The following is a 15,348-nucleotide window of genomic DNA, read 5'->3' as shown; positions in this document are numbered from 1 at the left end:
CTGCTGATTGGACATAATAATGTATTGCTAGTAAGGGTCTATAAATAGACAGACCTTAATTATAGGATTTGTTAATTGGGACATATTATTTATGATCAAGGACAATATTAATAAAATGTTATCCAGTCTGCGCACGCAGTTGTCACCTACCATAAGTAGCGGCTTGAAAGGGGAGGCATCTTCTATATAAATGTGTGTATATATATGTCACTTGCACTTTGGACACTGAGGAGGACACTAGCATCACCAGACCAGGAACTACAATATTTCCTGCTCAGGTCCATAGGCATACTATATGGTCAACTTGTCCTTTTAAGGACACATAGAAAAAGGCTATAAGTCTAAATTCCATTGGAGTATATATAAAAAAGAGTGATTAAGACCCACTCCACTCCACTCTTACATCTGGGCTACAGGAAAACACCCCCTGAATGGTCTATAAGTCTATTAGGAAGCGACACAAATAAACAGGGTCACGTCCATTCCGCCATATGTCTCGACTAGATGAAAAGGTGGACCACACTAATTAAGCCAAACATCTAGCACCCTATTACAGGAACAAAGTATATCCCTATATAAGATCTACTCTAATCCAGAGGTACCAGAAAGATCCAAAAAGAAGACACTACTTTAAAAGTCGTCATCCTTTTGAACAGAGATTACTGTTTTAATGTCTGTACCCCTGATGAAGTCTTGTTAAAAGACGAAACGCGCTGGGATTCATCTGTAAAAACAAAGAGTGTACTCCTATGATAAGAAGAACCTGATTTTAAGCAATTCGTGTTTTAATAAACAGCATTTTTATACACGTAAATATATGTATGGTTCTTATGGAATAGTATTGTGCGTATGGAAAGACAGAAATAATCATTGTAATACAGGGCGCCTGACACTATTGTGGTAGTATATATATATATATATATAGTGCACGATAGGCTGGCACACTCCCCTCCTGTTGCATCCGCCCGGGTGCCGGCAATTGTAGTAACACATATATTGACGAAAGAGCCGCACAGCACGGGACTTATTCTCCGCTTACAATAAATCAATAGGCAGAAGCCAGCTGTCTTGCAATAGGCAAGACAGCTGGCTTCTGCCTATTGATTTATTGTAAGCGGAGAATAAGTCCGTGCTGTGCGGCTCTTTCGTCAATATATATATATATATATATATATATATATATATATATATATATATATATATATATATATATATATATATATATATATATATATATATATATATATATATATGTAGAAGGCGGACTGGCGAAAGACAAGATCATCTTACTTACACGGTATATAGATGACCTCTTTATGCTGTGGAATGGGAGTGAAACTGAATTCATAGCCGTAATGAACAACATCAACCAAAGAAATTCACCTATTAAGCTCACTTTCCAGTCCTCTGATACAACAATCAGCTACCTGGACGTACAAATACATCTGGTCGATGGCAAGTTGCATACGGGGCTGTTTATCAAACCAACTGATAAAAATAATGTCCTTAAAGCCAGTAGCTTTCATCCCATGGCTCTCAGGAAGGCCCTCCCAAAATCACAAATGATCAGGGCCGCACGCATAGTGAGTGACAGAGAAGTCTTGCCCTCAGTCCTGGATGGGATGATCACTAAATATGAGAATCGAGGCTATAAGAGCCAATTATTACAACTTCAGAAAAGTGAAACCCTTGAAATTTCAAGAGTCGCTATTATCCAGTGGAAATTCCTACACCAAGAAAATGAAACAGGAACATGCATTACCATTTGTTTCACGTTATTGTACATCCAGCTATGTCCTCCCAAGAGCAGCCAGAGCCCTGTGGCCCATTATAAAGACCGACCACAGCCTACCGGGACTTAGACAGAAACAGCCACTCATCTGTCACACCCGAGGCAGGAACATCGGTGACAGGATCATAAACAATGATGTTACAGGATTCTCCAGTGCAGTTAAACCACCTCCTGGTAACTTCCTTACACGTGCAAATGGATGCTACAAATGCATCAATTGCACTACGTGTCAACACATGACAACTGGTTCAGCATTTATACATCCTGTCGATGGAAGGTCGTTTCCCATCAGACATGTACTGACGTGCACTACCACGCACATAGTATATGTTATCACATGCCCGTGCAGATTACTGTACGTTGGCAAAACGGTAAGGACACTCCGTACAAGGATGGCCACACATAGGTCCGCAATCAGCAAAGCGATAGCAGGGATGTATAATGAACAACCGGTGGCCAAACACTTCGCCTCTAAACAACACAGACTGTCTGATCTTAAGCACATCATCGTGGACCACATCCCAGAAGCATTACGAAGGGGTGACCGTGCCGGCACATTACTGAAACGAGAATCAGTCTGGATTCACAAACTCAATAGCATCAAACCGCATGGACTTAATGAGAAACTATCATTTGGGATTTTTCTCTGACTGTTTCTATGAATTTCTTTTGAGACACAGTGCCACTGATAACATACTTCTGGTGACAGTCTTACCCATCACTCTCCATCGTTCAGGACCACTGGTTGGCTTGGCTTCCTTCATCCACTCGCATCTTTGCTATCCCTTTTTGATACTTCAGACTGAGGACCTCTGGGATAGACACCCTTACAGGGAATTTTGTGTGCTTTTGTTTCCTCTGCTTAATCTCTTACTATCCCTTTACTTTTCTCATATAGCTTAATTGATAACAGATCTGCTAATATAGACAATAGGTGCTTACCCTATCACTAATATTTTTGGCTTATAGACAGTATGCACCGGATGGCATCAATAAAATAGCCACATCAGGCTCCTCAGACGTGCCTGACAGGCGAGCATGTTCCATTGTGTGCTTTTTCTTCCCTCCGCTTCATCTCTTTCTATCCCTTTAAACTTTTCTACTTGTTGTTTGTCAGTTATGAGACATACTTAAGACCAGACTAATCTTGACTTAAGCGACCATATACGATACCCAATCACTAAACCTACATTGCTAGAGACTGCACAGATCTCCGGTCCTTGTATCCCTAGATAAGCATCCAACGCATCAGTGACATTGGCCCTTATTCTGGTTGGTGCGGCCAGAGCCGCACACGGGGCTCCGGCCGCACAAACCAATCCCCGCCCACGAGACGGATCGCCACGGCCGTCCGTACACGGACGGCTGGCGATCCGCATAAAAATGGTGGAGGCGTACGCCTCCACCATGGTGGGAGCTGCCCCCTGCATTCGATGGTCGTCGACCATCGAAGGCAGGTCCGCACGCCCCAGCAGCTCCCGCAAGCTGAGACCACACGGACAATCGTCCGTGTGGTAGCTTGTATGGGGGCTGAAAGCTGACATCCGGCGACGTCAGCTTTCCGCCCCCATGAGCTGCGTCATGCCCTCATTTCCATGCATACGCCCCGCGTTTGCATGGGAACGCCCATGAAACGCGGGGCGTACACATAGGGAAATGAGGGGATGAAGCCCCTCACGCCCCTATACGCCCCCTTTGCGGCGGACGAAATACGTCTGCGGCGAAGGGGGCTGCACATGCGCAGAATGACCTCTGCGCATGTGCAGACTGTAAACATCGGCGGTACGGCCGCACGCGGGCCGTACCGCACGAAACAGAATAAGGGCCATTGTGCGGATGTTTAGGAAGGAATTCTGTACCCACTTGTTCTATCTCGCGCTCTCTCTTTCTATTCCACCTATTCACCTTACGGTGTTTCTCTTTATGTGTATGGGGTATTTATTTCCTTTTCACTTTTTTACAGTTTTACACCCAATAGCGACCACTTCATTTTTTATCTTTTTATATGCTGGCTCGCTTCTTATTGAATGCACGATACCCAATTAATTACACAGTTTTTGTACTTTATTGTCATCCATTTATGTGGTATACATCATGTACAATTTTATTCTGATATCTGCGATGTTATTCACGTTTTGTTATATCTGTTACCAGGTTACCGCGGTCTTAGCCAGACACACAGGCTGCCGGAGGGATTACACAGGCAGAACGGTGAGCGTGGTCACCTTGACTACCACACGGCGTGCGTTCCGTCCTGCGCTCCATGTACCGAAAACACGTCCTGATGACGCACAGGGTCAGTTCCGGCTCCCCCACTTCCGGACTCCCGGCACCCGTGCTCGGGCAACAGACGCGGTGAATGGCTAATCACTTACACTGTGTGCTATATAAGGTAAGCACTATACCATTTACAATTGTCTTCACTTGTACCTTGACAAAGGGGTGATCCGATACCCCGAAACGTTGGTTCCTGACCTATGATTTGAATACACTTTTTTGAAAAACCTTTGGAGTGCCGCTGCCTGTTTCCTGTTCGTTTATATATATATATATATATATATATATATATATATATATTTATTAACAGTTTCCTATATAGCGCACACATATTCCGCAGCGCTTTACAGAGAATAGTTGAACATTCACATCAGTCCCTGCCCCAGTGGAGCTTATAATCTATGGGCCTTATTCTAGTTCACATCCTTCTTAGATGGACAAAACCATGTGCACTGCAGGGGGTCAGATGTAACAGGTGCAGATAGAATTAGATTTGGGTGAGTTATTTTGTTTCTGTGCAGGGAAAATACTGACTGCTTTATTTTTACACTGCAATATAGATCTAACTTTGAAGTAAAACCCCACCCAAATCTAACTCTCTCTGCACAAGTTACATCTGCCCCACCTGTAGTGCACATGGTTTTGCCCATCTAAGAAGGTCCTATGTTCCCGACCACATGTACACGCGCACACAGACATTCTAGGGTTAATTTTGTTGGGAGCCAATTAACCTACCAGTATATTTTTGGATTGTGGGAGGAAACGGGGGTACCCGGAGGAAACCCACACAAGTACGGGGAGAATATACAAACTCCGCACAGTTAGAGCCATGGTGGGAACCGAACCCATGACCTCAGCGCTGTGAGGCAGTAAAGCTAACCATTACACCATCCGTACTGCCCCGTATATATAACACATGGTGGGGATAGAACCCATGACCTCAGTGCTGTGAGGTAGTAAAGCTAACCATTACACCATCCATACTGCCCCGTATATATAACACATGGTGGGGATAGAACCCATGACCTCAGTGCTGTGAGGCAGTAATGTAACCATTACACCGTCTGTACTGCCCCGTATATATAACACATGGTGGGGATAGAACCCATGACCTCAGTGCTGTGAGGTAGTAAAGCTAACCATTACACCATCCATACTGCCCCGTATATATAACACATGGTGGGGATAGAACCCATGACCTCAGTGCTGTGAGGTAGTAAAGCTAACCATTACACCATCCGTACTGTATGAGATAAATATATATATATTTTTTTTTTTTTCGAAGGACTTTTAACTGGTTTCCAGATAATTGCTTTACTTTACTTAGTAACAAATCTCTGCCACTCACAAAAGGAAATGTGATTCAGAAGAAAATCCCCAAACCAATGATCAAACACAATCAGAATCTTCAAAGCATTCATCTTCATATTTCAGGATTAGGGAAATGTTCTTCCTAATTTATGTTTAAATACAAGATAAGTATAATGTAGGGAATTAGGTTCTGTGTGCATCAGTTTTTCCTATGTTAAATCCGGTACCTTCTGTAGGGAAGATTATAAATGCCATCAATATGTAATTTGTTATATCAAAACGTGCGGGGGCTATGATCAAAGCAGTGGGACTGGATTTATGGTTCTATTAAATATCACAGAAAAGTTATATGCTAAACAGAACAGGAATTATCTCTAGACACAATAATACCACTTTAACACCTGAAATAACCCACGTTTTTGCACGGGAGTTGAAATATGACTGGTGGAGAGTATCTGCATTTCAATCCGGCTAGCGAGTCGGTGACGAACACTGATTCAACCCGGCTTGCGGTGCAGTGTAAACAGGTAAAACCTGGGCTGATGCAACCAAAGACTTCCATTGCAATTAAATGGCCAACACAGGGAGATGATCTCAGGCGGGTGTGCCCAGGCATTTTCAGGGAGGGTCCGTGACATCAGCTCTGGCCTCGATTAGCCTGACTATCGCACTGGCAGAATAGGTTCGGGGTTACACAGACTGGTACAACCATTTGATAGTGATCAAATTGTGAATGGATTTGCCGCTTTCTGCCGAGTGGTGATATTTCCGCAAACCATTCGCAGGCTTGCATGGGGCAGGTTTTCACTTGGTCTATGATCGCATGGTGCTGCAAAACTGCGCCGCTTTGACTAGGTCTGAACAACCTTCATGGTTAAGAGCCTCTGTGTTTGGACAGTACACTTGATATTTGCCCAAGTGTATTACCACTATACCACCAGCAGGGACTGCTGCCACACCGTCTTTATTCCCTACAATCGGCTTTGCCTAATTGAGATACATACATTATTTATTTACAGTTTCTTATATAGCGCAGCAGATTCCATTACAGTGTCTTATATAGCGCAGCAGATTCCGTTACAGTGTCTTATATAGTGCAGCAGATTCCATTACAGTGTCTTATATAGCACAGCAGATTCCGTTACAGTGTCTTATATAGCGCAGCAGATTCCATTACAGTGTCTTATATAGCGCAGTAGATTCCGTTACAGTGTCTTATATAGCGCAGCAGATTCCGTTACAGTGTCTTATATAGCGCAGCAGATTCCGTTACAGTGTCTTATATAGTGCAGCAGATTCCATTACAGTGTCTTATATAGCAGAGCAGATTCTGTTACAGTGTCTTATATAGCGCAGCAGATTCCGTTACAGTGTCTTATATAGCGCAGCAGATTCCGTTGCAGCGTCTTATATAGCGCAGCAGATTCCGTTGCAGCGTCTTATATAGCGCAGCAGATTCCGTTGCAGTGTCTTATATAGCGCGGCAGATTCCGTTACAGCGTCTTATATAGCGCGGCAGATTCCGTTACAGCTTCTTATATAGCGCAGCAGATTCCGTTACAGCGTCTTATATAGCGCAGCAGATTCCGTTACAGTGTCTTATATAGCGCAGCAGATTCCGTTACAGTGTCTTTTATAGCGCAGCAGATTCCGTTACAGTGTCTTATATAGCGCAGCAGATTCCGTTACAGTGTCTTATAAAGCGCAGCAGATCCCGTTACAGTGTCTTATATAGCGCAGCAGATTCCGTTACAGTGTCTTATATAGCGCAGCAGATTCAGTTACAGTGTCTTATATAGCACAGCAGATTCCGTTACAGTGTCTTATATAGCGCAGCAGATTCCGTTACAGTGTCTTATATAGCGCAGTAGATTCCGTTACAGTGTCTTATATAGCGCAGCAGGTTCCGTTACAGCGTCTTATATAGCGCAGCAGATTCCGTTACAGTGTCTTATATAGCGCAGTAGATTCCGTTACAGTGTCTTATATAGCGCAGCAGATTCCGTTGCGCGTTACAATAGTAGACAGTGATAAAACAAACTGGGTAACAACAGACAGACTTGGAGGTAGGAGGGCCCTGCTGCAAGCTTACAATCTATAGGGATACATTACATAGTTTCTTACTGAGGTGGGTATGCTGGTTTCTACATACATATACCCTATTAACGTCATACATGCCAAAATCCCATAGATGCACTGGGGTTTAGCCTATTGGACTTTTCTCCAATACCCGCTGGTATTGGGTGTTCAATGTTAAATACCCGATAAGCAGCTGCCTGGTCACCCACCTCTGCATCTGCCACTGCCGGGTCCAGCAGATCTTCCCGTTTGTGGTCCCGGTGCTCCTCCTGTTTGCATTAGAAATGTTTCTCACAAAATGGCCGCCCAATCACAGTAGACAGTTATTGAGGATGCTAGAGGAGACGGCCATTTTATGAGGAAGAACTGCTGAACCTGGCAGGTCAGCAGACGAGCAGCAACAGACCCAGTGACGGCCCCATTAGCGGACCAGAAAAAGCTCCCAAATTTACCAAGCGCTTTATTGTTAGGCCACTGAGGCTATCCAATAATTCAGTGGATTGTCACAGAGCGGGCATATACCAGCTGGCCTAGTTTTAGCTTGAGGCCCGCAGCAAGATGTCAATGTCCTTGAGCAGTTGTTTGCTACATTTTATATACAGTAGCACATAAAGTTTTATACAGCACTTTGTACAGAGTTCCCAGTTATAGTGTCACGCACAGAAACATCAGTATGACGGGGAAGTTACAGCTGAAAGCTGCGTTATAGTCTGATGCCCCATCAAAGGCCGGTTTTGGGGTTCGGGGCGATGTTATGGCAGTGTTAAGTTATTAATCCAAGTAGTTGGTCATTAGAGAACTAGCGTTCAGTGGTTATGGTATAAAGGATCCACAGCGTCAACACCTCCAGCAGTTCCAACCCGGGTTCTCTACTAGAGCGGTCCTGCAGTTGAAGTCGAGGTCCCTGGTACCCCATTCTCTGTACTGCTGGAAGCATCTGGTGAATTACATTATTTATACCCCTTTAACATCGCAATTATAACTCAGGTTGCTGCCTGGTTCAAGGTGCGGTGTGAAAGCACTACACTGAATGACCCGGGTTATAAGGTTTAAACCTGGGTCACCCTGTGTATAATGGGCAATCTGGAACGGGACCGAGATCCTAAGTCCGAGCCGGCGCAGTGATGTGAAAGCGGTAATTATCACTGGAAACTGGTGTATTGTGGCAGTGTCCAAGTTGTCCCTCTGTACCCCCTCTCTCCCCCATTGTTTAGGATTTGTTTATTTAGTACTTGTTTTGAAGTTACAAATTAAGGAAACCCCCCCCCACACACACACACACACACACACACACACACACAGTGTCCTTGCACTGCACTTTCATCCGGGGCTTCACAGAGGGATCAAATCAATTAGGGGCAATATGTTGGTGATGTATCAGTGTGACCGTGTATGACAGTCACAGCTCCCTACATTGCCCCAAATACACCCACACGTCATGAATTTCAGTTCAGACATTAGGGAATTCTGATATAATGCAGGGATTGCACTAGTCGGACAGAAGTGAGGGGTAGAGGTATGCGCTAATAACTCAATGTGTATTGCTGCTGCTGAGTACGGGTATACTACAAATACCTTAGGAAAAAAAGTGCGTCTGGTCAAGGGGGTGTACTCTGCGCCACAATGCACATGTGCCAGTAAAAACAATATACTCTTTGGTAATTTCAAAGTAAATACGTTTTATTTGGAAAAAAATACATATATATATTTTCTAAAAATCTCCACTGGGGGGTATATTTACAACAGTTGCTGGGGTGGGTTTAATAAAACCAAATTTTAATACCGGTATACACACTGGGGTGGGTTTTAGACAATACAAGACAAACAAACAGGAAACATGAATAATGACAGTCCAGAGTTGCTCCTCCTTTATAGGTGGTGGGTAGTAAAGTCTTTATACGGGGTTTGCTTTTCCCTTTTTAAAAGTCCCTTTTTATAGGTCTATGGAATCTGGTGTTCTCTGTAAGTTCAGGGAGTTCACCCGAATTGTGGTAGCTTACCAGAGTGCTGTGGGTGGTTTGAGGGTCTGCCGGCAGACTTCCCAGATGCGCTGTGTGATGCTGCACAGTTCCAGTGGGATCCAAACCTCGTCCAGGTCATCATGATCAGCGCATCTGGGAAGTCTGCCGGCAGACCCTCAAACCACCCACAGCACTCTGGTAAGCTACCACAAGTCGGGTGAACTCCCTGAACTTACAGAGAACACCAGATTCCATAGACCTATAAAAAGGGACTTATAAAAAGGGAAAAGCAAACCCTGTATAAAGACTTTACTACCCACCACCTATAAAGGAGGAGCAACTCTGGACTGTCATTATTCATGTTTCCTGTTTGTTTGTCTTGTATTGTCTAAAACCCACCCCAGTGTGTATACCGGTATTAAAATTTGGTTTTATTAAACCCACCCCAGCAACTGTTGTAAATATACCCCCCAGTGGAGATTTTTAGAAAATATATATGTATTGTTTTCCAAATAAAACGTATTTACTTTGAAATTACCAAAGAGTATATTGTTTTTACTGGCACATGTGCATTGTGGCGCAGAGTACACCCCCTTGACCAGAGGGATTGCACTAGCACTGGGTTTCTGCGCATTGCCCATACATTCAGGGGGTGTGGCTTAACGAGTTTCTCAGCTATGTCCCGTTACATCATGCCCAGCCCAGGTGAAAAAAAATAAATAAATCTGCACAGGAAATCCCAGGATTCAAATCCCAGCATTTATGGACCACAATCCTGGGACTGGCCACCCGCATCATTTTTTGCATACTTATCCCTACTACGTACTTAGGGCCTTATTCTAGATCACTCTTAGAGGCAAATTCCTTCTCAGATGGACAAAACCATGTGCACTGCAGGGGGGGCAGATGTAACAGGTGCAGATAGAATTAGATTTGGGTGAGTTATTTTGTTTCTGTGCAGGGTAAATATTGACTGCTTTATTTTTACACTGCAATATAGATCTCACTGTGAAGAAAACCCCCACCCAAATCTAATTCTCTCTGCACAAGTTACATCTACCCCACCTGCAATGCACATGGTTTTGTCCATTTCAGAAGGAATTTGCCTCTAAAGCTGGGTACACATATATACAATCCCTGTTTCTTGTGACCGTTGGACCGACCGTACACCCGTCGGACCATCCACAAACAACAGCTGATTACGCGCATACACACCTGTACAATTTGACTTGCGACGTCCGATGTACTCCTGTTCAAACCGTCGCAAGTAAAAGATTGTATCACCGTACACACTGTCTCGATTTGGGCTAATGACACATCATATGTGAACAAAATTATCATAATGGGCTGGGTTAGTAATTTTAGTCACCCTTTTACCCATTAAAAAAAAACAACGTGGGGTCCCCCCCCCCCCACTGCCAAAACCAACACCAGGCTGAAGAGCCGGGACTGGTAAAAAAAAAAAATCAGGAAACCCGACAAATAGGGCTTCCTTTATTGGGGAGGTCCCCACTCCCCCAGGGCCCCTGGCCAGGCTGACTGGTCGGTAGGTTAATGCTTTGGCCGCGGGACCTTATATAATAAGTGTCCCCTGGCTGTGGCATTACCCTGCTGGCTGGTTTGGCCTGGGGCTGGTTCTTAAAATACAGGGGACCCCTAGTCATTTTGTCCCCTGTATTTTGGGAACCAGCCCCGGACCTGGAGCTGGTTTTAAAAAAAATCAGCGAAGCCCTATTTGTCGGGTTTCCTGATTTTTAAATACCAGCCCCGGCTCTGTTAGCCTGGTGCTGGTTACGGCTGTGGGGGCGACCCCACGCCATTTTTTTTTTTTAGTCACCCTGCCAGAGATGATGCAGCTATGGAACGCCCACATGGGCGTTCCAGCTTTGGCAGTATAGTCGCAAGGACGGCAGCATATCGGTCGAACGTGCGTACACATTGCACTTTTGTCCCGATATGGGGCCGTCCTGTCGGATGAAAATTAAACTGCAAAGAACCATCGACCGACCGAGTATGGACGGACAAGACAGTTTTTTGCCGTTTATCGCTCGTACGGGACAGCGTACACACATATACACTTGAACGGCTGTCCGACCCAGAACGGAAGAACGGCCCGACAATTGTATATATGTGTACCCAGCTTTAGAGTGAACTAGAAAAAGGCCCCTAATGTAAACTCGCAGGGACACCCTGGTGGTATTGGAGGAGTCTATCATATTTTTCAAAGACTAATCCTGGAAACTGACACTATGTATGCACACGGTGACCGTCCCCAGAGGGCCGTCGCGAGGGGGGTACGTTTTACCCGGGTCTGTTTTGCAGGGAGCCGATCACAGTGGGAGAGAGAGCTGCTCAGTGCCGTGTGCTGAGCTGGCAGATTGTCGGCTCTCTCCCTCTTGTTTATTTTTTTTTATGGGGACGTGACCATGCCCCCTCCGGAGGCCACGCCTCACCCGGTATCCATGCCCCCTCCTTAATTTACCAGGGCCCGGCTGAGCTGTTGGCGCCCCTGGCTGCAGGCAAGGGTTCATAAGATCCCTCTCCTCTGAATACACCACCGTTGGCATAAAGCAGTTTACACCTAAAGAAGGCATAAACCATTCGTTCCGTACAGTGATAGGCTTACAATACTATCACTTTACACTGGAGCACTTGTGAAGTAAACGTCAAGCCTGTATTCTTATATGGTTTCATCAAACCACTGGAACACTGGGCCGACTCAATGCAGGAATATATATCTTCCCTGTCCATGTGGTGTCCCGTGGGTGCATCTGTGACAGCTGTCACCAGGGTAATAGATTCTAGCCTCCATGTATGGTCCAGGGATGTAATAAACAAAGTAACGGTCCGCACCATCCTGGGGGGCTGTAATCTCTCCCTCCCCATCTCCCCAGCGAAATCGGTCAAAGACAACCCGCAGATGGGACACCCTCTAGATGGCGATGTGCACTACAAGCTTCGGAATGGCAGTTTGTTGACTGGAGCCTGTCCGGTATTCCGGGTTCCGGTTTTTACCTAGTCCCTATCATTTACGTTTGTCCCAGTTTAAAGGACTAGTAGGGGAAGCCTATACATAGGGGTTAGAAATCAGTGGTAGCCAACCCTAGCCCTCGAGAGCTACCAACAGTGCACATTTTCCAGACAACCTAGCTGCTGCACAGCTGCACTCATTAATCACAGACACATTTGAAAAGATCCACAGATGGAGCTAATTAGCTCACTTGTGATTCTGTGAGGATAGTTGCAAAACATGCACTGTTGGTAGCTCTCGAGGACTAGGGTTGGCTACCACAGGGTTAGATCATTGTCCACATTTATAATAATTTATAATAATTAGCCTGGGGCAGATTTTTGTGAGATTTACTATTTATTTTTTTGCTGGAGTTACTTTGAATTATGCAAATGCCGTTTCTGCATAATATTAAGAAAATCCGTCTTGTTAAATAATTCTCTAAAATTCCAAACTTTTGTGTATAAAGCTGCGGCCACCGGGATCCAGTGGGGTGCCGGCAACGGCTGGTAGAGAGGGAGGGACACCGGGGTGAAAATCTATTTATACTTTCGATGTGAATCGCGACCGGGTGTTGCATAGCACGGTGTGATTTGCGCGATGCAATTTTAACTATATAGTCAAAATAAAAATTGTGCTAGGAAAGGACATCGCTAGGTTGGCCAATCCCGGGATTTGGCCCCCAAAACGCCGGGATTGAAATCCCGGGAATGGAGTTTCTGGGATTTCGGGATTAGACTTCGCATGCGCAGTCTAATGCCGGGCAGCGTCTGAGCTGGTGCTCAGCAGCTGCCCGGCTTCTCCCGTCCCGGGCAGCGCGGCTCTGCGCAGCGTGACGACATCAGAGGTCACGCTGCGCAGGCCGCACAGGCTGTCTGCCTCCATCCTGTCCCCGGACCAACCCGCCCAGCCGCGGACCAGCAGCAGATCTGCCTGCCCGCCCAGCAGCGGACCTGCACAGGCTCCATCACCCCGGCCGCACCACGCATCTGTAAGTAAATATGCGGGGCAGCCGAATTCCGGGATTGAAAAAAATGGCCCCGGGATCGGCTTCCCTAGACATCGAATCGCGATGTTTCACCACCATCAAAGTTTTTTATTTGATGGTAGTGTTTTTACCATTTTAATGGCAGCATTCTGATGTTTGCCGATTCGATGGTGTACCGATGGTCCCAACCCCCAGCCAGCCATGCTGCAGTTGAAGATGATTGAGCATGTGCAAAAAAGGGATGTTTTTGCACATGCGCCAATCATATGAAAAACATTTTCTATCAAATTGTTTTGATCCGATGGTCAGTGACCATCGCATCCAAATATTCAATGTCGGAAGCCCAGCCTTCATTTGATGGTGAGCTTCTGATGTCCATCCCTAGATTGTGCTGAGCGGAGGGACTGCGCGTCGTTATCACCGCAGGGCATACACACAGAGCGATCAGTGTTCCATTTCTAAGCGATTAGTGTTCATTCTAGCTCCCGCCATCTTTGAAAACCCTTGCAGTACCTGTTCACTGCCTGGGGTGTCTCTGTCTGCTGTGGTGTTTCTAGCACAGGTCTGGTTTCCATATCAGTGCCGATATACAGACCACACTGTGCTAGAAGCACTACAGCAGACAGCGACACCACAGGCAGGGAAGAGGAACTGCATGGGTTTGCAAAGATGGTGGGCGCTAGAATGAACACTAAGCAATCTAGTCTGCAATCGTCCCGTGTGTATGGTCCTTAACACACGTAGTAATAATCATTTTCAGCATAAAGATGTTAAGTTAATTTATTAATTAAGCATTCTTATATCAGGTGTAGACAGTTTGTAAGTGATCTACTGAGAGGGATGCAGTCAACAGGTTGACACTATTAAGGTCAATAGTCATGTTGACATTTGAAAAACGACAACATAGCTTATATCGACATAGTCCACACAACATGTCGGCATGGAAACAGTTGACATAAGTTTATCATATTTTGTTTTTTGGGGATTTTTTTGTACTTCACCCTGTAAGTGGACATAAGGTTCATACACACTAGATTATGCCCAGCGATGTTCACTATTAACTCTGGGGGGGCGTGCAGCAGCGCTCACCGCTGGGCCATACACACTGGGCGGCTTTCTGCTAGAAGTCGCTCAAACTCGCCCAGTGTTTGGGCCTATAACCATACCTCCCAACATGACCCTCTCCAGGAGGGACACATTGCTGTGCTCCTGGACTTCCCTATTAATGTATGATTGCCAGCACCTGTGTTGGAAGAACTTTCTTATCAATTAACCTGTTCAACACAGGTGATGGTAATCATACATTAAGAGGGAAGCCCAGGAACAGAGCATTGTGTGGTAAGCGTAGCAAGGCACCGGGCCCGAAGCGAAACAAGCCACACACACACACCCCGGGCAGCAGCTCCCCTGGGCAGTGCCATCTTCCCCATTGGTGTGGGCCCCTAGAACCCTTGGGCCCGTGGGCAACTGCCCATTAAGCCCAATGGGAACACAAGCTATGTCAACATTTTCCGTGTGTTGTTGACCTAAGGCCTGTGAACTAATAGTGGCCGACCTATTGACCCATACAGTGCTGACAGAACAACTGCTGCTGAGAAGTAAATGGTAACACGACATCCTACCCTCCAACATGACCCAGCCCAGAAACTACACCACGCTCTGCTCCAGGACAAATCACTGTGCACCAATGGGAAGCACCAGCAGCAGGATCACTGAGACCAGCAGTACCCACATATAACATTGCACAGTGACAGCACCAGCTGCATACTCACGGGCACAGGACCGAGCACAGGACCGGGCACAGCACACAAACCGCGGCAGCAACTTGCAAACGAACAGTCACGTGCTTTACAGGGCAGAGGCTGCAGATCATAAGCTCCGCCCCCGAAGAGGTAAGGGACCAATCCCGCCTCGGGCTTCCGCAACGTCT

At 45.7% G+C, this 15,348-nt stretch overlaps 1 protein-coding gene across 2 annotated transcripts in view; it reads right to left on the bottom strand.

The window, feature by feature from the left end:
* EXD1 (exonuclease 3'-5' domain containing 1) overlaps nucleotides 1–15,348 on the bottom strand; it is a 39,850-nt gene extending 24,502 nt beyond the window's left edge. For both annotated transcript variants that reach the window (XM_083166366.1, XM_083166365.1), the window contains exon 1: nucleotides 15,191–15,348. The gene's annotated coding sequence lies outside the window, so the exon portion shown is untranslated. The remainder of the gene's footprint in view (nucleotides 1–15,190) is intronic.

Source organism: Crinia signifera, chromosome 12 (genome assembly GCF_055691185.1).
Source record: "Crinia signifera chromosome 12, ASM5569118v1, whole genome shotgun sequence".
In the NCBI taxonomy this organism is placed as follows: Eukaryota; Metazoa; Chordata; class Amphibia; order Anura; family Myobatrachidae; genus Crinia; species Crinia signifera.
Note: the sequence above shows the minus strand (reverse complement) of the source record. Positions and strands in the feature narration are given on the sequence as shown.